The following is a 22584-nucleotide window of genomic DNA, read 5'->3' as shown; positions in this document are numbered from 1 at the left end:
CTTTACATGATTTGCTTGGATTGATGAAATATATGATGCAAAAAAAAAAAGTCCTCATGCTGTAACTTTTGCATGAAGTAATATTTGGTGCTACAGGTAGTCCTCATTTAGTGACCACAATTAGTACTGGCAACTCAGTCATTAAGCAAAGTGGTCACTAAGTGAAACCATGGCTGTGCTTATGATTTTACTTCAGCTTTCCTTTGCTTTACAGACCTGCAAAGGTCATAAATGCAAGGACTGGCCATAAAGTTACTTTTTCATCACCATCGTAACTGTGAAGAGTTGCTAAACAAGGTGGTTGCTAAATGAGGACTACCTGTACTGAGAATTGTGTAGCCATCTATCTTCCCATCTCAACTTCAAAGCTGTTTTGGAAAAGAAACATTTTATTTCTGACGATAAGACTGCCTCCACCCTTTCCCGCAGATCCTGCTTACTAAAGCATCTTTCCATTTTAGCTATTGAGTGAATGAAAGGTTGTATTTCCCTTAGCCCACTTTGGCTTGGCCTATTAAAGGAGAGAACACTGAATAGAGGAAATAACTTCTTGACTTATGATAATACCAGTAATAACAACAGAGAAGTGCGAGAGAAAGACAAAAACCTTGGGGGATGACAAGTGAGTTGTTTGATTGTAGAGGTGGGTAAAACTATTTTGGAATCAGTATTTAAATTAGTTGACATTGCTAGCATGGCCAAGGGTAGGTTATATTGTGTGGTTACTTGACTCCCCTCAGTCCCCTTATTTATTTACTTGATTGGGGTTTGGGGGAGGGCATAAAAGATTGGCATAGCCTGATTATGTGTTTTTCAGCCTCCCTCTCTGGCAATCGTGCCCTTATTCAAATAGTGTAAAGCAAGGTAGGTATGATGGAAGATACAAGTATATGCAGTATTGTAGGAAACATTTGGTCACAGTGGTCCCAACCACCTCTTTTTCTGTTTTCCAAAATTAGCTGGGGAAACAGCTGATATTTCTATTTAAAACTGGCTCCAATAATGCAACAAATAAAATGTGTGTGTATGTGTGTGTTTGTGTAAAAAATAACAAATGCCTAATTATATGTGTATCATGAACACTTGATAGGATGGGATGGGGGATTTTCTTGAGCTTACCTGCTGCTGACCAGATGCTCTGTGCAGACCTGTTGGTTGGGGAGAAAATGTAATTAAAGATTTTATCCTCCTTTCTTGTCCCTTTAACTAGACCTAGTTATTTTTAAGGCCATATCCTGTATTCTGTTCTGGAGAGCTGTGTGAAAATGGGTAGTCTTTTCTTGTACTAACTGTCCTACTGCCAAATGGAATCGATAACTGAGATGATGCAGCTGGTCTCAGATATAATGCATAAGACTCCATGACTTTTAGGTAATTTTTAAAATTCACACCAGGGCTATTTTGATAGGATCAGCTCATGATTTCATAGGCTCCATAGCTTTCATGGGCTTTACCCAAGTGGCTTTAAAACTTACCCATGAGGCTGTTGATATTCTTTATACATGGAGATCTGCAGAATTTAATAAGTTGAATACATTTCACAGAAACTGATAATTACTAGGAGTTATATTATGATACAACAAATTTCTGCCTCTAAAGGTCCCTAATTTTAATGGGAGATACATAATGCTAATGCATTCTCAGAACTACAGATTATGTACCACAGGTGAGGAAAGCATTTAAAATAAATGTTTTGAGCGAAGCACCTATTTGAGCTAAGCATTACACCAGCTTCATTCTTTGGAAGTTCACACATTTGTTTTGAAGGCTTTCCCCAGTTGTCTCCATAAGCTTGTGCTTGAACAGATCACACTTCCATGGATTTCTAGTGTAATAAAATGGATCTGCAGCACACAGACATACAGCCATCTGGGGACAGCCTTTGAAGAAGGCACAGAAGATCTCCCAAGGATGCAGTTGCCTTAATGCTTCAAGGAGTGATGCTTTGCTTGTGCAAACATGTGACAAAACACCTGTTTCAAAAGCTTTGTGCAGCCCTAGGTATATTTCATTTCAACTTTGTCATGCTATCTCTGGAAATTTAAATGCACCCAGAGTTTAGGATCCTGTTTTTGTCACACTTAGCACTGATCCATTCAAAGCAATAGGCATTCAGAACTGCTTGAATCAAGCTAGGATTAACTGACGTATCATTGATTTCAGTAGTACTGGTCTATATATAGCTTAACTGCTTTCAGCCCAAGGAGCAGGCTTCTGTGATATATTTCCATGAACAGAAGTGGAATGGAATTCACCGAATAAAAGCCCTTTTTATTTATTTATTCATGTAAAAATAATATAGCAGCAAAATCCACATAAACAATTTCATTTCTATTTATTTGCTTTAGGAATCCATTACACTGTATGTCCGTATATATCCCTCATTTTAGCAGTTTATATTGATTTCAATGAAATCCATCCATACTACTAGGTGGTGGTTGTTTTTTCCAGATCTCATAGTTTCCTATGGGCTTTGCTTGGTTGGTTGCTTCTCAGTCTACCATATAGCCCTGGGATTTTCTGGTGGTGTCCCACCCAAATACTTAGTAGACTTGACATGAATTAGGGTTTTTTTTTTTTTTAGATCAGTCAAGGTAGGATAGAGGAAGCCTAACTTTTCTCCTCAAGCCCTTCATTTATTAAAATTGACACTTGTATATATTCCTTGCTGTGTAAAATGGTGACAAGTAAAATGTAGACACTGTGTATAGTGAGTGTAGAGATTGGCCTTGAAGGACAGAGGGAGATGCATTGCCAGGCAGTGATCAGATAAATGAGGTTTGAGCCCAGATCAAGAAAGTAGTTTATGAAAACAATTCAAACAGCCCTCTCTCCCTCTCTGTCAACCCTGCCAAGTAAACCAGATAGGAAACAAGACTAGATGAACTAATTTTACTTTTTTGTAAGGCTGTACAAATCTGAAAACACAAATCTTCTGTCCTTCCTATTTACCACCTAGTAGTTAGGGCAGGTCTTTCCTACATTTCTTTCTTTGACCGTTACCCTGTTGTGGACTCCTTTCTCTTTTTATCTGATCATTCCCTAGGTGGCATCCCTTCCCCCTGCCTTCCAAGGTCACCCTCACATTCCATCACACTCCCCAATTCACACATGAAAATAAAAGAGGGAGGAAGCAAAGTCCATTCAGACTTGCAAGATTTTGTTGCTATAACTTTGTAATAAGAGTAGGTCTACACGGTGTATGTTTCTTATTTATTTGTTTATTTATTAATCAAATTTGTATACCCACCCATCTAACAGAAAAGTGACTTTGGGTGGCTTAAAGCAATCCAATAAAAGCACCACATGTGTAAACAATCAATATAAAAATATTAAAAATCAATATTAAAAGATAAATATGATTAAAAAAAACCAAATATACAAACCCTAGTCAAGTGAGAATAAGGATAGCTAACTCAGCAATGGAGCCATCTAAGCATGTCTCCAGTTCCCTGGGAGGCCCAAGCCTGGTGATATAACCAGGTCTTGAGGGACTTCTGAAAGGTCAAAAAGGATGGAGCTAATCTAATATTGGGGGGAAGAATGTTCCACAAGGTGGGCACCACAGCAAAGAAGGCCTAACATCTGGGGCCCACCAAATGCATGTACCTAGCTGATGAGGATACCATCAGGGTTTCTTAATCTGGTCTACCTTATAGTGCTGATTTCAATCATGCAAATCTGGATGTGTTTATTCGATCAATGCCTTGGCAACAGAACCTCCCTCTTTCCTTCAGGGCCATCCTCTATACTCACTACACTATGAGAGTAACAGCTGTGACATAAAAAGAGACTGCAATTACATATTTATCTAAATATTGTATAGAGAGTGACTACAGAGTTAAAGAAGGGGAGTTAAAATCTATAAATGATCCCAATCCAGAAGTTTCTTCTGTATTTTGGTGGGTTGTCTAGATCTCTTCCTCAAATCTGAAGGGCAAGTTTCCTCTTCTTCTTCTTTGCCAACTTGAAAACTTAGGTAAGTAAAAATAAGTAGGACTGAATGTAAATGTGAGCTCATTCAATTATGATGATAGTATTTTTCAACAAATCCATCACTATGGCAACTAGGTGCTAACTATAATATTTAATCTAAAAGCTTTAATTTGTATCATGGAATAGTCATATAAGTATTTATTTTCCATGCTGTTCATGAGATTTTTTTTTTTTTTAATGATGGCTTGGGTAAATGATATGTATTTCAAATAATCAATTATTACTTTTTTCTAATGGGCATTTTGTGTTCCTTTCTTCTGCCTATAACTTTTTCTGTTACTGGTCCTATTATTATTTCTTTGTATGGGTAATAACGTTAATGGTATAATCAAGGTAATATCATACATCTATACCAACATGGTGCATTTCTTTGTTAAAAGGATTAATTATATGGATAATTAGTGGATATCTTAATGGACTGAATATAACGTGATTCAAACTGCTGATTTGATTTGTAATTCCATTCAGTTTGATTTGATAATTTTGAAGCAATTTGGGGCTTTTAAAAGGAGCTTTCACAGGCTGCAAAAGACCTTCCAAATCACAAGGATTTGATCTGAAGTCAGTTGATGCCATTGCTTTTAAACCATGCCTTTGAAAGTCCTATAGGATAAGAATTTCATTTAGATTGTATGTGAATTCCAATTTACCTAGTTTTGCATATTTAAATTAATATATGGATTGTAACCCAGGGATCCTTTGATTGTTGTACTTTGTTTGTTTGTCTGTCTGTCTGTCTGTCTGTCTGTCTGTCTATCTATCTATCTATCTATCTATCTATCTATCTATCTATCTATCTATCTATCTATCTATCTTCCCCCACCATTACATGAAAGTGTAAGAGGTATGTTTGAGAAGTTTCACATATGTCAGATGTATATATTGGCCAGGAAATAAGATTTTACTAACCTCAAGCACTGGTAACTAGAACTCTGAGGGAAATAAAGATAATCTGATAAGAAGGTTAAGATGCACCAAGGTTCCTAGGCAGAAACATTTAGTGCATATGCAAAAGCTACTGAACTCATTTCTTTTAATCTTCTCCCTCAAGAAGATATGTGTTCCACTGGCAACTCTGATAAGAAGATGTAGAGACAGGTTTGAAGGCTACTAATGATCAAAACAGGGGGACGCGGTGGTGCATCGGCTTAATGACGCTGAAAGTTGCCAGCCAGAAATGGTCGACACTTCAGCGGTTCGAGTCCAGCCTTCGTGTTAGCAGGGTGACCTCCTGTTTCCTCCCCAGTTCCTGTCAACCCAACAGGTCGAAAACTCACGTGAGTAGATAAATGGGGACTCTCACTCCGGTGGGAGGAAAAATCCTGGTGGTGCCTTGCAAAAAGGAGTTGGGAGCAGTTGCCGGTAAGCGCGAAAAACCGCATGCGCCCAAAAAGGGCGCGAAGCAACGGAAACCCCGCCTCCTGCGCTCGCCAGCTGGGCTCTGCTCTAGGAAGGAGGCACTGGCAAACCACTTCCGAAAAACAATTGCCCTGAAAACTGCAAGGACTCGTCCAAGCAGTCACTGCAGGGTCAGCAATGACTGAGCGCAGACAAAAAAAAAAAAAAATGATCAAAACATGGTTAGCAAATATCTACTTATTTTGAGTAAATTTAAATCTGTAAGAGCAGTTAAGTTTTATCCAAAGGCATGGGGGGAAATGCTAAGAACAGGTGAAGTCCTGAATGACTAGTGGAAAGTAAATGTTCAAAAAAGGGAAAAGGGAGGATACATGAAATTACAGATCAGTCTGACTGATATCAGTGCCTGAGAAGTTCCTAGAGAAAATAAATTGTTTGAACTATAAATATCTGGAGAGTAAGATAGCAATTATCAGAAGTCAGACTTATCAGAAGTAGTCTCTGTCTCCTTCTTTTCCTCTTCCTCCTTATTTTGGAATCAGACCACTTCCTTTAATTGATTGTGGGAATACTCTAAATATAAAATCAAATGTGCATTGATAGGATGAGGATACCTGGCTTGGCATTAATGTTTTTTTTTGGGGGGGGGGAATGAAATAGTCATTGATTGAAAACTGAAAATGATTTAGCAGAGTGATGCACCTGCAAAAAGTAAACAAAAAAAAAATAAATACAAAAAAAAAATAAGGCTACTTCAAAAGAAGTTATAGTTCCTCTTCATATTGCATTGGTCAAAACTCTTTTCAATTATTTTGCCTGGTTCCTGATTTAGACAAATTGGAACAGTTTAGAAAAGAACAGTGAAGATGATTAGCAGGTTACCAACTAAGAAAGCCTGAGGAATTGGGAATTGTTAGTTCTGAGAAAAGAAGACCGAGGGATGGTATGACAGCATTCTTCTAATACTTGATCACACAAGTTGTCTGTCACACAGATTGTTTGAGGAGTGCTGTCATATCGCCCCAGTCCTTTATTCTCAAATTTAAACATTCCCAATTTCTTCCATTTACCAGTCCAGAATACATCTTGATTAATATTACAAGAAAGTAGATTCTGTTTGAATTTTTGTTTTTTTTTAACCAATTTTGGGAAGCCGCTTCTTAAATTCTGATACACTCCTGTTTACTTTCATTTAAGATTTGGTCCTAATTTGGTTTTTGCATCTGAGTTTTGACTTTGCCCACAGCTCCTGGTATAGATCCAGGTTAAAAAGCTTGAGAAAGGTTTCTGCCCCCCCCCCCCCCCCCAGATCCAGGCTTACCAAAGATCATTCCTGCATCTTTATTTCCAACTATAAATTATATCTTTTAAAACTGATAACCACTGTGATTTGTTGCAATATGCCTAAAATAATAATCAAAAGATAACACATTTTTTCCTAGTATTTATTTTGCTTTCTTGATGGATCACCACAGACCTACATACTAGTGGTATTTACATTATAACTGTGAGAAAAATGAATCTTTGGGTGAAAAAGACAAGTTTTTAGAGGCCTCAGATGAATGGGATCGCCTTAATAAGATTGAGACATAAAGGAATATGGAAGCATCCTTGAAGCTGATGTGAACCAGGCCAGTTGTAAACTCCTTTTCACAAACATCCCCATAGCAACTCAGGCATCTGCCCTGAGGGAGGATGCCTTCTTCCTGGCATTTGGCACCTTGAACTAATTTGTTTCTTCTTCTCTATGACACTATTGTTTTACTAGCAGATAACTGATAACAGAGGGGCAGAGAGTAACTTGAGAACTATTGCTTATTTAGGTATGCCTGCATCATCATATGAATATGTATGCGTATACGTTCTTTTTCCCTTCCCCTTTTTGTAGAACTGTATAAATATCAGAGCATCCATTTTGCCTGTAGGGGAGTGCCTCCCACTAACTTCTGGTGGGGTCCCCCTCCAGTACGTACTGCTCAATAAACACTGCAGTGAAGCTTTGATTATTCTGCATTTGTGTCCTGCATTTTGATTCCACACAACCAATAGCAATTATATGAGAAATGCTGATGCAAGCTCCATACTGGTGAAGTGAGATGATAGATAGATAGATAGATAGATAGATAGATAGATAGATAGATAGATAGATAGATAGATAGATAGATAGAGAATTGAAGGAACAGAAATATAATGAAAGCCACCATTTAAAAAAATGATAAATTAAGAAGTTCTCAAGTTAGAATGGACTCATCCATTTAATTTTATGTAAACTGTGAATGTTTCATAAAAACATTTATCTCTGGAGCTTTGGGAGATTTTCTTCTCACTGTCCAAATACACAGAGTATGTTGCACAATGAGCATTATTTTTTATGAAAATATTATTAGGGTTCATAATGCTTCAGAACACTTAATTAAGTAGAATGTTTATATGTGATGGGTAAAAGAACAAGAGGTGAATAGGGCAACTTCAGTTTATTATTTTGCTGACAGGAGCTATTTTCTCTTTCATTAAGGGAAAATCTGTATTCATATAAATCACTTATTATACTCATGATGTTATATAGCACCTAGAGATGCTTCTCAGGGGAGAGTAGAGTTCAGCTTTAAACTTGTCTTTTGAACCAAGTATTTATTAGAGGGGAAAAAAATGGATAAAACATAAAAAAAATATTCTGAAAGGCAAAGCAAACTAATGATGGAAAGTGGGAAGTTAAAGCAATTGCTTTGGCCTAGGTCAAGGTCAAAGCTAGCTACATTCTTCAGTTTTAAGTAAGGAAATAGATTGTCTTCATTCACAGTGGTGCCCAGCATTAACAGCATGGCTGAACTGAGGTCAGGCCACTCAAGCTGAACAACCTAGGCCTGCAAGTATAGTCAAAATGATTGTCAGAGTTTCTGTATAACCACAGTGCTTCTAGAATCAGTCATTGCTGTATGATCTTGTATGGTGGACTGTAAAATGAATTGAAACTATCTTTATACTGTGGTACCAAACAAGAAGAAAGTAAACAGACTTCTTCATGTAGCATGACCACCATTTCATCACTTTGAAGTACTCACAGCTGATTATCCAAGCTTGTTCAAATAGAAGATTTTATGATCAGCATATTTCTCAACTCAAATCAAATGTGTTTCTCTAAGATAATCAATGAATTTCATCTGGGAGTTGTACATTCTGTTTTTGTCAAAAGAATGACCTAACTTGGCATTCAATGTTTGACATTATTTCTTCTCAATGAAAAAAATAAAATAAACATAAACAGGTTTTTTTAATTTTTTTTATTTTTTTTTTGCAATTTCTCTCAAAGCTCAGCTCAAACATCCCATCAGTTTCTCTGGAGTAGCTATAGAGTTTTGCTTAAATCCTAATGACTTCAATAGGAACCAAAATATTAATCCTGAAGAAGAAATATTCATATCACAAGAGCACAATCACCACCATCATCACCATCATGTATTTAAACATAAGTGAGGTTTTGGGGAAAAACGGACCCCATGAAGACTTCTAAAGGCTTATACAACATAAATTAGATGTCTAAATAGGGATGTTCTACATTTTTACCACAAATGAATTCTCACAGCAACTGTACAAAAGTCTGCCATGACTAAATTGTTTGTCTTACTCTCAAGCTACTCATATTATTTTGTTACAGCACTGAGACAAATCAAAAGGAAATGGTGACCTTCAGTTCAGAGAAGCATAATATATGTATTTCTCATGAGGAAACCAGAGCAACAAATGTTTCCTCTTTCAAATCTCTCCTCTGGATCCTGTTCCCAAAGCTTCTTAACACAAGTATGTATAATTTTGTCTTATTTTACTTTGTTAGCAATAATTCTGAAACACATAGGTACATTCCCAAAATAGCTTATGTCCTGTTATTACTTTTGACTAAAATGTCTGTGTCTCTTGATAGCAAACTTTGAAAGTTCATACTTTGAAACACAACTCTTGAACATGACATCTACTTTCACTTTAAGAAATCACTATTGAAGAGATAATATTGAAGAAGGATATTGAATTTTGCTTCTTCTGTAGAGAGCAGTGATAACTAGAAGAAATGAAAGAGAAGAAAATCAAATGCTAATCATTTAAACCAAATGAGCTGGCTAGTCCTACTTCTTTATGATATATATATATTTTCTCTGTAGGTGAACTACTAATATCACAGGGCCAATGATGTGTCCTGAATTAATACAGAGATCCATCACATATAAAGAAAAGAATGTTAATTAGATAAAATTGGTAAACCTTCAGGTGAAAATTGTGCAATGAAAAAACAAAGACTTTACTGCTTAAACATCATCCAAGCATTTACATATGGCTCTGTACTACAATTTCTATAATGAATACATTAATTCACATTTCCCTCTTATTACACACTTTAATCATATTGAGACTGTAACTCCTTAAATTCCCAACAAGCTAGAACGATTGATACTTCTAAGCCATTTGAAGACCTTTTGCATATAAAGCAGTCACAACATCTCTTGAAGAGGGATTATAAAAGGATAAATTGTTTATGAGACTTACATGTTATTAGAATCATCTAATCTGAAAGTGAAAAGTGTTAATTCATAACTGTCATCATTATAGTTAATTATTAGTTTTCTCTTACCTCAAATGAAAAATTTCAATGCGCTAGTACTAATTGCAATAGAATGAACATAGAAAAACATCTTGTTGAAGGTAAAGAGATTTTCATTTCTTTTAATGTAATAATTGAATGGCTGAGTAAATATTTAGTTTGGAGATGAAAGTGACAGCCAAACATTAGCTAGTAAATTTTCCATAGTTTCACAACAGAAATAAAAAGTGTATATGTGAGATAAATCAAAGAGAAAGTTCACTCAAAGACAAACTAAATTGGTCTGAACAGGACCTGTAAAGTTTCAGAATACAAGGAATGCTGGGGCCAATATGCCTTTTGATATATTAGATACAGAATAAACAGCTAATATGGATTTTGGATTATTTTAATGGGTAATACTTTATGGCTTATGACATCTTTGCTTTGTATAGAGATTTACAAAAACAAAACCAAACCCTCAGTTCACCCAAAATCTTCAGGTGAAATTCAAAGAAAAAAATCTCTCTTTGCTACTGGGTTTTCAATGACAAAGAGAAGAACTCTGGTGCTGCTCACTCGCAGCTAAACTAAAACAAGGGATTCCTCTGTTGGTCTCCTTTTTACCTGGAACAGACAAAATAAAAGAAGTAACATAAGAAATTGGCATTGAAGCAGACAATAGATGCCATACCTGGACAGACTGCAAGCCACCCTTTTAAGAAGAATGGGACAGGCATCCAAAACTACAGTGGACTTCTACACATTCAAGCTTCCATGACCACAGAATGATGGTTTCACAGAGTTCCTGATCCTACAAAGGTTTTACTTGCATTCAACAAAATGAAAGCTCAGTGCAGACATTTTCCAATATAGTAAAGACTATATTAAGTATAAAGGAGATTGGAAAAGGAAGGAAAGATTGGATATGCAGCTCCAGCTCTCTTAGACATTTTGTTTTACACTATAAAACATGGCTTGATTGAGTCCTCAAAAGTGATCAGGTGTCAGCTGGAAATAAACAAAGAAAACAGAAAGGTGAGGGAGGAATTTACAATACTTGCATTGCCATTTTTAGAATTGTTATGCCCATTGTGAATGTACTTGTGTGTGTGTGTGTGTGTGTGTGTAGGTATGTGTCTCTCTCTATACAGAATTCTATACCAGGTCATTCCACCTAGCAGATTTGGGTTGGTCTTGAAACAAACAAAGCAAGGTCAAACCTGTCAGAACACAGATGGGAGACCCAGGAGCTCCTAGGACAGTGTTGTCCAAACTTGACCACTTTAAGATGAGTGGACTTCAACCCCCAGAATTCCCCAGCCAGCCATGCTGGCTGGGGAATTCTGGGAGTTGAAGTCCACTCATCTTAAAGTGGCCAAGTTTGGACAACACTGTCCTAGGACTATAGACTAGATTGGGAGTAAATAAAACATAGAACAATTGGGATTTTGATGAAGATGTGACTTGTGACCAAGTAGTAGAACTGAAATGCCTTTGAAAAAGCTTTGCATCTTTTTGGTTAGAATTATTATTTTTGGGGGGAGGAAGAGAATGAAAATTCATCCTGCTCTAAGATCTAAGCACACAAAATTTCTAATATAACACTATCAAAAATTTAGGTTTCTCTGCTAGTTATCCACCTGGGTTCTAAATTCATACTTTCATATACAACATCTCTAAATAACAGTGGATTTATTCCCTGACATGCAGATATTTCGAAGAGGAAAAATATAGCTAAATCATATTAAATCATGTATTTCAAACTGCTTCCATAAGAACTTAGCAACCAAGGGCACTTTAAAGGAACTTCTGGAAATTATCGGTGCCAGGAATATCATTATGCATATAAAAAGAGTTAAGTGCAAATAGATTAAGATGGAAATATAACATCACATCTAGAAGGGGTGTTTATCTCAGCTGCTGGGAGACTTCTTAAAAATCCAGAGGTCATGGACAAAATTAGCTGAAATGCATTTTTGGCTAAGCATAGATAATCAAGCATGCACAAGGCTGCTTAGAGGAAATGGCCAATCATAACTACTATTCATGATCTAATATTTCAAACATAACATTTTTATATGCAAGAAAAAAATGTCACAATGATCTGACTGCCTATTATTTGATGCAGTTACAATGGTTAAGAGCAATTCTGAAAAGCTGCTCTTTTGAATTCCCATATCAATATTTGCCTTTTTCTCGGGTTTTATGGTTTTTATCAAATCAAGGAGACTTCTATCCATCTTCTGCAATGCTTTTGACAAATTCTAAGAGCCAGAATGGTGGTGTGTTTACGATTTTGGATTAGGATTCAAGAAATCCATATTCCTTTATACAGTGTTACTGGATCACTTCGACCCAACTAACCCACCTCACAGAACTGCTATAATGATAAAATTGGAGGAAGGATCATTACTGCGATGGAAAATGTCTACGAAGGGGAGGTGATGTGATGGTCTCCAGTAACACAGCAGGTTCTCAGGAAGGAAGGAGCACATTCCAGCTGGGGGGTAAGACAAGAGACAGTCCAGTCCAGAGCTGGATTGTGGGAAGAGGAAGAGATTTAGGATAGCCACTGCCTAGAATCTCCCAGGGTATATCCACTAGGTTAGACTAATACAGGTTTAGTCTGGCAAGATTTTGTCTACATGGTGTAAGCAATAAAGGAACTGGAATTGCCTGGACTGTTTCTCTGTCATTCTTGGGCTGGGCCTGACAATTATACAAGCAACTTTGAGTTCCTGGAGGAAAGCAGTCATATACAGCTAGGCTACAATTAATGTGAGTTTGAATAATGCAATATTTGGTTTAGTGGAATTGTACAATGATAACAGGTTGTGTTCAGTGAGAATCAAAATTCAGTTAATGAGAGGCTAGTGCATGTGCAGTTGAGGTTACTGGGTTATCATTGGGGTTTTAGATGTTACTACTTCATTCTGCACTTGTTTATCTTTGTGTGTACGAAATGGACAAAAGGAAAATCCCTTCACATAAAAACACTATATGAGTGCAAAAAAAGAAGAGGCTTATTATTATATTACAGCAAAAATTTGATGTGATTGAACTACATGAACACAGTCATAGCAACTTGAAAATAGGACAAGATGTCGGAATGCCTGAATCTATGGGTGTGTGTGTGTGTGTGTGTATTTGTTTTTATTTTGCTTTCTATAACTACTCTCTGTCTTTGTTAACAATAAAAGTATATTCTTCATATCTTTTACTGTAATAAAGTATATCATTAATGGACATATAAAAATGTTTAAAATTTTTCATTGCCCATTTTTGTTGAGCTGGAACTAGTTGTCATATTTTACATATAAATATAACTTTGAACAGTGGAAATTCAAATAATGCAACCACTTCATGGGATTCATTATCCTCACTAATCAAGACCTAGGTGTTCAGTGAATGAATTAATAAATAACTACTACAATAGTAGCAACAGCCTACCTCATAATATTAAAACATACATCAGCTATTACTGTACTTGTAAATTAACTTAAGGATATTATTACATTCTACAGAAATGCCTTTGAACCTCTGGTCATGTAAAATTACTATCCAATGTGAAGCATCACCTGTCCTAATTTTTGTGAATCTGTCTTTTCTCTCTTAAAGTTTTCTAGGGTGCTGCTACCACAATATATATGGCAGTGAATGTTATGCTGTTTCTATTTCCATGATTCAAATGTCATACTCTCCATCAAAAAGGTGGAAACAAAGTTTATCAGGGCAAAGAGGCCTCACCAGAATTTGACAGGACCTCCTCTAGAGATGATAACATCTGTATCTATCAAAGACCACATTTAACTACAGTATGTGAAGTCACAAGGTGATCGTACCCTTGAAGAAAGGAGATGCTGTTGATTTGTGCTCATGGTGCTAAATGCCTTGTGTAATATCAACCATAATAATGGTAGTGGTAGGAATAATAGGAATAATATTAAATAATAAAGACAATGACACAGCATATATTTTGTGACAATACCTCTTTGATTCTAATGTCTTTAGTTGGGACCTGAAGCATTGGAGTCAACACCTTTTTAATCAGACTGTGATATTGATGATGATGATGATGATGATGATGATGATGATGATGATGATGATGAAAATTATTTCCCTCAAATGGATTGCATGAATGGCACTCCTTAGAATTTGGAAAGGCTGTGAAAGTGAAACAGAGTCAAAACTGGGAAATGATCAAGTGTACCTACAAATCCTTCAATAAAAAATGAAATCTCTACCAATATCCAGAAAAGATATCTGTCATGAACACTGAGAGATGTACTTATTTCTGATCACATCCAGAGCAAATCTGTCAGACTAGATTTTATATTTAACCTCCCAAATCATTGCCTATGAAATCCTGAAAACGCTGCCTAAAAGAAGCCAAAGGTGAGACCAGAGAAACACACTGCTCTTTTCACTAACATGCTGCAACGCATACAGCATATAATGACACTGTTGATTTATTAGGTGTATGTTTTTCCTTACCTCTACTTTTTAAATTTTTACCTATTTTTTGAAGTTATACGTGGCATGGCCTTGGGGCCTGAATTTCTGGCATCTTTTTTGGCCTTTTTGTACAGTTGGTTGACTCCAATGGGGGGATAGTTGTATTAAGCATCAGAAAGGTTAATGCACCTATTTTAGCACTTGTTTGGGGGAGGAGAAGGAGAAGGAGAAGGAGAAGGAGAAGGAGAAGGAGAAGGAGAAGGAGAAGGAGAAGGAGAAGGAGAAGGAGAAGGAGAAGGAGAAGGAGATGCAGTGTCATATAGTTAAGTAATAGCCGTATCACACCTAAGTACACTGGATAATGAAGATATTCTGGCTTGCAGCTGCAGCATACTTCAGGGCTTTCCAAAAAGAAGGGAACTGGAAGATACTGAGAAAATATTAGGAGGGTAAGTTGATCTTCTCTTTCACTGCAGCCCAAATTCTGATCAACATTTAGATGTAGATTGCTGATGATCATGTCAATTCAAATTGTCATTGTACCTTAATTAACAGGACTGAAGTAGAGCAATCAGGTGATCTACAGAGGGGATCAAAAAAGTGAAAATGATGGGTGTGACTGGGAATTGAAGCTCTATCCTTCTGTACATGTTTGTATAGATATGAACACGAGGTCAAGATTTTGATTGGCTGTGTCTACCATGTTGAGTTTCCTCTGGATGCCCCTGAAAGGAACTGAATAGCAATTTCACTGCAACTAGCAATGTTTCACTAGTTTTTTCCAATATTTTCTGCTGACTACACTAAAATGCTGGAATGTACTATAGTATTTCATACCACAGGGATTTATCTTACAGTGTATAAATCTTGCAAGGTCTGCCAGATAAAGATGTGAAGTTCATCTACAACTTAATATAATTTATAAATATTGAAAAGATGGACAACTATTCAAACACATTTAAGGGTACAAACTTAAATATGTCATTGTGCAGCAAAACAGTAAGATTGCTTCATCCCATTGCCGTGTTAGCAGTAGAATTTTTCAAGTCAAGTGGTTGGCGAATTGTGAAAGGTCTCCCTTACAAACCGAAACCCTGAACGTGGGGGTTGACAACAGAGGGTTAAACTACAGATCTGTCAAGCTTAATATCTTGCCTCTGACACCAATCATTCCTTAATGCTTCAGAAGACCAACATGAAGTACCTGAACAATTTACTGTTGGTTATAGCTAGTGGAGGAGGAAGTTAAAAACAGTCCAGTTTGCTTTCTACAATAGCATAAAATACTAACTAAATGTGAAATATTGAGACTAAAACCTCACATCCTGGAACAGGCATCATTCATCATTCAGTTTTATTTCAGTAGAATTTTCTATAATTGCAATGTTCATCCTAGGTTTTAAAAATAGAGTGAAATAAGTCTACCAGTATCATTTTTTTTTTCTTAAGTGAGATCCTAGTAATGGAATACAGATGTCTTTCCCACTCTAGTTTTTAATATTCTGTATGTCTGTGCAAACACAGTTTAAAAAGGTTGGCATGCTACAAAACAAAGTGCCAGTTTCATCTTTATTTCCAAGCATGCCTTTGTTTGCAATAGGCCACAAAGGATTTCCTTGAAAATGATAATGGAGAGTGACTGTAGTCTAGTGTTTGATTTGCAACTGTGCCCACCTACCCAAGGAAAATGTAAACAAGCTGGAGGTTGATAGGGAGTATCTGGTGGAATTAGAGATATGTGCAGGGAACTACGTCATTAGTTTGATTTCTGGTAAATTGGCGTTCTGTGACTGGTCAAAACACTGTAGCAGCTATTTGTGAATGAGCAAGCTTCTAGTGACGGTCATTTTTTCTAAGTATTCACAACAGGCTCTCAAAATGTCAAATGTGCCCATTGATCCAAAATGATGGATTCCACTGTCCTATTATGTGCATGTTACAGTATTCTGTGCATTTACAAAATGAGCTGACCAAAGAGTGAAGGGCAGTAATAAATGGTTTCTGGGCATTAGGTAAAAACAAACAAACATTAGTTTTAAGAATCCCAAACCAATGGAAACTCAAAGGACTAAAAGAAATGGCAAAGATACTATGTAGGTAATATAAAATACAGTACAAAGTAGTGAAAACTTATATCTACATTTGACCAACTGCTCATACTCAGTGTGTGATAGCAGAAAATCATTTGATCTACAGTACTAGTAAAATAATATTTTTTCCTATCTGATGTGTGTAATACAGCAGATAAGAATTCTACATATTAGAGTCAGGTATTTACTACTTTTTCATATATGTCATATATATGAATTTAAAATAGTAATTTCTGGATAAAGCATTTATTTCTCCACTTATCATTTTCACCATCATTTTCAGTTAACCAGCCAGTTGTCAATAATTCCTCTCATTTTTCCTGAATTTATATTATATTATATTATATATATATATATATATATATGTATGTATGTATGTATGTATGTATGTATGCACATATGTATGTATGTATGACATTCGCTTAGGAAACGTCATATTACTCTGATAACTTGCATATTTCCATGATCTTACTCCAAAGTTCTCCTAAGTAGGCATGAAGAGATGTGCAATATTGGCCTTTGAAAATATGTAAAAACACACTGCATTTTTCATCTAAGAAGTAAAAGTGGGCAGCACTGTAGATAGAAATTAGAAATAGAAAATCAGCCTTCAATATGATGAATACTGCGATTGTATTTACTGACATTTTTCAAAGTAGTGAGATGGAGTAAGCTAATGCAGAATTCATCTGCCATGAGTGGAGCAAATGGTACAGGATTCATTCAATTCCTGCTCTGGGATCAAATGAAACGCTAATTAAATGATCTGCTTCTCTTGTGCTTATTAGACACCAAAATCACAGCATCTTGAGTGGGTACAGAGCTTAACTGATACTTAGTTTGTTTTTTTAACTTTAACTTAACTTAAAAAAAACAACAACCTTGCTTCGTTTTACTGTGAATACAGTGAATAATATTTTCTCAGTTGCATTGGGTATCTGATCTGATCCAATAATGGAGTTCTAATCTGTATTCTCTGATGTCTAATTCTGAGTCTCTGAGGATGCCATACATCATCTTTCTTAATAACATATTCATCAAGAATAGAAAAGAATAAAAACAGAATGTTATACTTCCTTATACTTGCCGGGCAAACTCCATAAAAATCAGCTTTATCTGCATTCAAGAAGAGATCTCATTTCCGTACAAAATGCCCCATCAGCTTTTTGATATTTGACACTGCCCTTTCTCATTAAAATAGATATGCATGACTGCAGATATCACATTTGGATGTGTGTGCATGCATGTGCAGTAAGTCTTGAGTCCTTGCAACTGCCTGGACAAGACCCTGCAATTATGTCGGCATCATTTCAGATGTAGCATGCCATTACTTTCTTCCTAGGGCTGAGAGAAGGTAAACTGGTCCAAAGTCACCCACTGGCTTCACGCCTAAGGTAGAGCTAAAACTCACTGTCTCCTGGTTTATGTAACTAGAAGAAGGCAGTTGCAAAAGTTTCCCATAATGCTGCTAAGAAAATTTTAAAGATATGTTTCATTTAAAGGAAACTACACACACACACACACTTAATTAATATTTGTATGCCACTTACTTGTGCAACATTAAAAAAATATAGTTTTCCCTGCTAGATTTTAAGATTTTTCATTTCCGTGCACTCTGGAGTAAGCAAAGTGAGAAGGAAAGTTTATTGTACATTTACTGACTTAGAGAAACTGGGTGGCAATGAAAATTGGCTAGAAATTTAGAATGTTTTGCACAAATATGCTGAAGGTTTCTGTTGAATATGATAAGAGCCTTATATAATGGAAATACAAAATGAACAAGAATTAAATGACAAGCTTAGTGAATGGTTCAACCCTGAGCAGGAGGACAAGGATGTCCTTGGCTTTTAAAAATGTATTTATGGGTAAATATATAATGCTGTTACAGATGTGTGGATGAAGGATGCGAATGTGCATGTACTTTTCTGTGCAGACAATGCTGTGCTCTTGGCCAAGAACCCAAATGATTTTCAGTGTTAACATTAGTTAATGTTAGATTAATGATATGAGGCAGTAAGAAGTATGGATCTGAACATTTATATATCAAATGCCAAGATAGTTGTGTTTCACAGGGGAAATGGAGTGAACAATTGCAAGATAGATAACACATTAAAACATGAAAGAAAATAAAAGGATTTGTGTACTTTCGTAAAACGTTCCATGAAAATGTGGAAAAAAATGTGGGAAAAAATGGAAATGCTGGTAGAAAGATACAGAGTAATATGACATTGTTACAAGGAATGGAAGCTTGTCAAAAAGAGGTGACAATGGGTATGTGTTAGAGTATGCTTCTGTCCTCTTTGTTATATGGAAGTGGGAATTGAGTATGTATGGAGAAGTCTTAAAGTAATTTGTAAACATTGTGAATGGGGTACTTAAGGTGTCTGCGACAGAGGATAGGTGTTGAATGAATCTGGATTGAATACAAAAGTGAGCAATCAGTATGAAAGAAGTATTTTGAGCTGGTCAAAAGAGAGAGATGAGAAATTTAAAGAACAAAAGGCAGTATATGAAAAGATGGATCAATACTGTGAAAGCAAGGGTGATTTTCAAAGATAGAAGGGTAAGGAGAAATGTAGTGAAGGGTGTAAAATGATTTTACCTATGTTCCATTTTCTTTTTCTTATTTTTCATTTTTACATTTTGGATATTTCTTACTCCTCTTCTGCAAAATAGCTAACACTGCTTACCTCTTGCATATAGTGTTATGGTTCTGTACATATGGATGGATGGATGGATGGATGGATGGATGGATGGATGGATGGAAAGTCTGGGTTGATATTCATATTGGACTGGTTACTCATTTGATTGATTATGTAATTGATGGCAAAATAACAATTAATGTCAGCCTCCCCCTCCCTGAGAAAAGTACAAATATGGCTAGTAATTCTATTGTGTTCTAAGAAACAGAGTCTTAAAAGATAGTTGACCATTATTGGGCAGCCAGGAATGGTTGTTCAGAATGTATACACAGTCAGATCTCAAATCCATTGTGCTCTTTCTCAGTGCTGATCTGCCAGAAGAAGAAATTTGGATATATTTTTTTTTCATCTCTAGCATCCAACAAACATCATATTTTGATGGTAGATGCTTGTTTGCATTCTTTGCATTCCTGTTCTCACATTCAAATAAGTTTTCCAACTTAGATTAGAATCTTTAGGCTACTGACTGTGTCCTGTGTCCTGACATTTAATACCAAATGTCCATTTATTATTTATTCAATGCTTTCAGGAATAACATGTGTTCATTTTATTATAGCACCCAGGAGGGGTTAGAACATCTTGATCACTTTGACGCATACTAAAATGCTTGGCAGTTTGATTAAATAGAGTAGAATACCCAGAAATCAATAAAAAAATTAATAATCTATTGAATGAATAAATTATGGAATAAATATGATTTTAACTGCTGAAAAATGAAATGAACAAGCTTTCACTATAAAGGAAGAAATGAATAGTGGAATGATCATTAAAAAAAAAAAAAGACCATGGATATTCTCAGCATTCCATTGATCTAGTACTCCTAATTTTACTGTACCGTGCTCTGAATTGTGGTCATTCTTAAGAGTTTTCTCCATAGGTTTATGATAAATATACTAAGCTCAATATTCAGGCCATGGCCTTTGAGCTGGTTACATCTCTGCTTTATTATTGTGACTATTTATTTGCCAGCGACTAGTCTCCAGCTGGACAGCAATCTTGTGTTTATCCTGTGGTCAGGAGCAGATGCTTTCTTTTGATCTTTGAACCAGGACATGTGAATTCTTGCAGCCATTATGTAAACTCAGTGATTTGGCACAGACCATAGTAATCATTTGCCAAAGAAAAGGTTCACTTATATATAATTCTTAGACACCCCCCCCCTCCATTTTTTATTAATATAATTTTCTAAAATTGGCTTCTGCCCAGATTTTCTAAATCTTTATCCATGCATCACACTTGCAAAGATCCATCACATATAGGAAGAAGATATCTGACCCTGTGTTGTGTGATTCTTCAGCTCCACTCTCAGCCCACCCCACGTTAGGCATTGATGCTTGCAAAGGTAAGCTTGAGTGTACAGAAGTCTTAGTGTAAGGTTTGCTTGTGACCTGGAATCCCAATTCTCTATGGAAAGCTTATGTGATAGAGGTATGAGTATAGCCTGAGTAGAATAATATACTTATTTATTATTTCATCTAATGAATGAAATAAGTATTTCACACTACCTCATATAAGATACTCTGAATCTGGCCCAGAGTTGTTCTTTCTGGATGATCCCATTTTAAAAATCTGGTCTTCAAAGACTCCAGGTTGACAGTTTCAAAGTTCAGCATGTCCACAGCTTGTTCACCAAGTCTTTTTTTTTTTTTTGGCTTTCTTCCTTTCTTCTGGCTCAGAGTCTTTCTGCTTAAAGTTCTTCCTCCCTTCTGCTTTCTTTCTGTTTAAAAGTAGAACCACAGCAAAACAACTGTATGTTTACCTACTGCTATCAGACTCAAGGAATTAAGCATTCTGTGTTCTTGTGAGAGACCAATGGGCTTTACCTTTGTGAGGGAGCAGTTTCTGAAAGTGGTAGTTTGATGACATTTCAGAGAAGGAAGTAAAATTGTTGATTTGGGCAATATCATGTCTCTGTGCGCTTTAACTGAAGCTGTTTATCAGGGTTGTGCATTCTTTGGATGTTCCAGCCTCAATCTTATGTTACTTTGTAGAAACGACTAGGGAATATACTTCACAAAAGCAGGTTACGTGTCAACACTGCTTCTTCAGAAGAACTGCTGTTTGTTTGCTTTTAGGAAGCAGAGTAGCCTCAGGATACCTTTGGGGAAACCATGAATCTGAAGTGGAGTTTTATACCCAAAGCACCAGAGAAGAAGTAAAGTGCCATCGATCTAAAAGGGCTCATATGGTTCCCTTAGACTATAGTATTTTTAAAAATACAAACTCATTTGTATTTTCACTGCAGAATTCCCTATACTTGCTGTAGGAACTAGCCAAAGCCGATGATTTGATTAGTAGCAAAACCTTTAATGTATTCACTCAGGGAGTGTAGCTGATCTGCATACAATTGCTAGTTTATATTGTGCTTAAATTTCATGAGGATATGATTTTATAGGAAGTGATTTCAAACCATGTATTTACTATTTTCACTATAAATAAGTAAATACATTTGCTGTTTGTGAATTCTGGTACAAAATCACTCTGTTTCCTATATCTTGAAAGAACATGTTAGATCAGAAGAAAAAAAGCTATAATGTACAAAACATTGGAAATATTTTAAATTCTGAAGATCAAATTTATATCACAACTTTAACAATTTTCGGAATAAATGGATTTTAAAACATTCCAGTTGTGATGGGACGCAGAGAGAAAGAGAGTGACAAAATGTATTCAGTATAACTACTTAAGTGCATTTTCTTAACGAAAAGCACACATTAACATGGAAATATGATGAATAGTCTCATGGATTAATTAACTTACTATGCTCAGTTGACTAATGCATTTGATTTGTGATTGAAAAAAAATCCCAGAAATTCATACAGACTTAAAATAAACTTTCAACTATGGGAATATTTACTGAACATTGTTACTGCCTTAAAGAATGTTCTTAGTCCTGAAATCAAAGTGACAAAATGCAAAGAAAACATGAGGCAATGTTAATACTATCTTGTTCCAACTTTTCATATATTGTTCAAGAAAACTAAAAATGAACATTTCCCCCCATACCTAAAATCTGTGAAAGGAAGAAATAGAAACATAACACAAGAGGGGAAAAAAATCACTGGGGAAGATAATTTCATTTTATAAATTTATTTATTTATTTATATTTCAAATTTGTTGCCGCCCATCTTGCTGCTGGGCGACTCTGGGTGCATTACAGTAAAAAAGTATAAATATTAATTAAGATAGAATGAATATTAATTAAAATACATTACAAAAGCTTCCTATATGAATAATAAATATCTTCCAAGAAGCTGATTTATTGGGTACTATTGGGTACTTTTGGAACTACTTATTGCCGATATCTCTTAAAGAGATTTTTTTTGAAAGCAAAATGGAAGTGGGAGAAAAGAAGTTGAACAAAAAGTTATCAACAGAACAGTTTATGCCACCTAAAGGTAACTGCTGA

The 22584-nt window shown here is 35.8% G+C and overlaps 1 long non-coding RNA gene across 2 annotated transcripts in view; it reads right to left on the bottom strand.

Annotated features, from left to right (window-relative positions):
* Positions 1-8659: 8659 nt before the first annotated feature.
* The window catches only part of LOC148216424 (uncharacterized), a 46227-nt gene continuing 32302 nt past the window's right edge, over positions 8660-22584 (bottom strand). Inside the window, exons 2-5 of one of the 2 annotated variants that reach the window (XR_015795424.1) lie at positions 20681-20892; positions 13917-14092; positions 10620-10936; positions 8660-9409 (exon numbers count right to left, since the gene is read on the bottom strand). This is a non-coding gene — a long non-coding RNA (uncharacterized LOC148216424). The remainder of the gene's footprint in view (positions 9410-10619; positions 10937-13916; positions 14093-20680; positions 20893-22584) is intronic. The other variant, XR_015795425.1, reaches the window with a different exon arrangement.

Source organism: Python bivittatus, unplaced genomic scaffold, assembly GCF_059951505.1.
Source record: "Python bivittatus isolate LINGU-HERP-01145 unplaced genomic scaffold, Pbiv_v1 ctg000060_np1212, whole genome shotgun sequence".
Lineage (NCBI taxonomy): Eukaryota > Metazoa > Chordata > Lepidosauria > Squamata > Pythonidae > Python > Python bivittatus.
This window is presented reverse-complemented; position numbering and strand designations above follow the sequence as displayed.